We start from the raw sequence: 2,741 nt of genomic DNA, 5'->3' as shown, positions 1-2,741 counted from the left end.
AAAGACAAAGACAGGTATGAGCAACAAGCAGGTGTATTAGTTTGATGCTCAGGAAAATGAAAAAGACTTTCTATACATATAAAGGCGGTGCTCCAACATGGCTGCAGTGAAATGACTGAAACAAATAAAATATATATATATATATATATATATATATATTACATATGTATGTTTGTATATACAAATAAACTGAATTTTTTATTTATACATACGTATATATATATATATATATATATATATAAAACATAGTCATTCAGTGTCACTACTAGATAGTAAACGTGCTCGCTTTGTTGGTTTTCAGTGGCACAAAATCTCTCTCATCACTGGAAATATTTAATGGCAATATATCTCCATGTGTATCTTGAATAAAATTAATGCCTTGTGTTTCTTTTGTTTCACTGGTTTTGAATACAAATTTGGTTATCAGACACTGTGATTTTGTTTTTGTTAGTTCTTTATATGATTCTTCATAATATGCCATAGTCATTTTCAAATCACATTGGAGTTGCACAGCTTGTTCAACATAGTTATCATTTGTAAGAAAATGGTTTCCAAGTTTATTGGCTATTTGGAGGCCTTCTAGAATTGTACTTCCATATAGTTTATAGTAGTGATGATGAAGAAGTAGTTCCACTAACCTGAAATCACATACATTCTCTGAAATACTCTCTATAATTTGTTCTTCATTAGGAGCTTCATCAGTTGTTAATTCTGCAATATCTTCAATTGTTAATTCTTCAAAACCTTCTCTACCAATCTGATGTGACAAAGTGATGATATCAGAATGTAATTCGTTCGTATTTATACTAGGTATGAGATTTTTAGGCTTTACACATTCTGGCCAAAGTGATCTCCAGCATGCATTTAGGGTGTATGGCTTTAATTTGGATAAAGCCAGGGCAGCATATTTAACATTATTAATTGTAGTAAATTTTTTCCATGATTTAAAGTGTACCATCTATAATATACTCAAATGTTCGCTGGTTATAATATTATTTGAATGTTGAAATTATACCCTGATCAAGTGGTTGAATCAGCGATGTTGTATTAGGTGGCAAGAATATGACTTTTACATTCAGGTGTTCCAAATCTAGATGACCGGCTGCATTGTCTATAAGTTAAAGGACTTTAAACTCAAGACTTTTATCTTCCATATATCTTCTTACTTTAGAAACGAAGTAGTTGTTATACCATTCAGTAAATATTTCTGTTGTCATCCATGATTTTTTATTGGCTCTCCACTGAACTGGTAATTTACTTAAGTCTACGCCTTTCATTGCATGCAGACGAACTGATTGATTAATTAATAACAATTTTAACAAACAATCTTCTGAAGCGTTGCTACATAACAAGAAAGTTACACGGTCTTTAGCTACCTTAAAACCACTGGCACTTTTCTCTGATTTTGCTATATATGTTCTGTTTGACATTTTTTTCCAAAAAGACCAGTTTCATCTGCATTGAAAACTTGGTCTGAAATGTAACCACCTTCTTCAATTATTTTGGCTAGTTTTGGAAGAAATTCTTCAGCAACAGTGAAATTTCACCTCTCATTTTTATATTATGTCTTTCAAGGAATTTTGTAAACCATCCCATACTTGCAGCAAATTCATTCTTCTTTTTATCACTAGACAGATGTAACACACTTGATGATTCCAGATCATTAATCTTCTTGTAAAATTGTAATACTATCTGTTTTATGGTTTTACCATCTACTTGGTATCCTTTTTGTGGTTGTTTTCTTCTGTCCATATTATTAAAGCTTTCTCCATTTTTCCTTGAATCATGTCTCTTGTATATGACAACGACTTGGCAGATAATTTTGTTCCAAAAGCTATAGATCTTCTAATGGCAACATCATTCCTTTTGATCGTTCTTATCGTAGCTTCGTTCAGGCAGAAAGTTCTTCCCTAAGACACTGCACTTTTGCCCTTATGAAGACGATCCAAAATATTGATCTTGGTTTCCAAAGAAATTGATGCTCTTTTATTTTTCTTAGATGTATCAACCAACCTTTTGGGGTTATCACAATTGCAAATAAAAAAATATATTAGAGGATGAAACACCCGACACTTCTTTAGTATTAGACCAGATGCTAACAACTGCCATTGCATGCCGTCTCATGGAATTGTTACATGCAGCCAGAGCTATGTATAGCGCATAGGTCCCACCCACACTGGAGAGTGGGGTATCACTATACGGAAAAATTAGATTGGATTGTATTTTACTTAACTAAATTGTTACTTAATCATGTTATGTAGAGTTTTGGTGTTTTGCAAATTATAATTGATTGATGTTTACTTGCCACTTGCAATAAATTCTGTGGTCACACAAGGACAGATGTTTAAACTTTGTTAAACTAAAAAAAAATAGTGCAAAAAAATAGGTTCTTTTTGTTAGACCGTGTTATTTCTAAACCGTGCAAAAAGAGAATTGAGTGTATACATATATTACATACATATGTATGTATATATGCATGTATTACATATATATGTATTAGGTCAAGTATGAAATTTGTAGAAAGGGAAAAGTTTGCTAAAATTTTATAAATACAAGGAATAGTTTTATTCATCAAAGTATGCACTCATATTGTCAGTACACTTTTGCCATTTCAGCAGTAGCTTGTCCAGCCCAGAACTGTAAAAGCCTGGCAATCTAGAGTCAGTAAAATCTTGGAAGGCTTGTTTTACAGCATCATCATAATTAAATTTTTTTCCTATCAAAAAGTTATCCAAATTCTG

This window comes from Octopus bimaculoides, chromosome 3 (assembly GCF_001194135.2).
Source record: "Octopus bimaculoides isolate UCB-OBI-ISO-001 chromosome 3, ASM119413v2, whole genome shotgun sequence".
In the NCBI taxonomy this organism is placed as follows: Eukaryota; Metazoa; Mollusca; class Cephalopoda; order Octopoda; family Octopodidae; genus Octopus; species Octopus bimaculoides.
The sequence above is the reverse complement of the archived record's forward strand: the minus strand, read 5'-3'. Positions refer to the sequence as shown.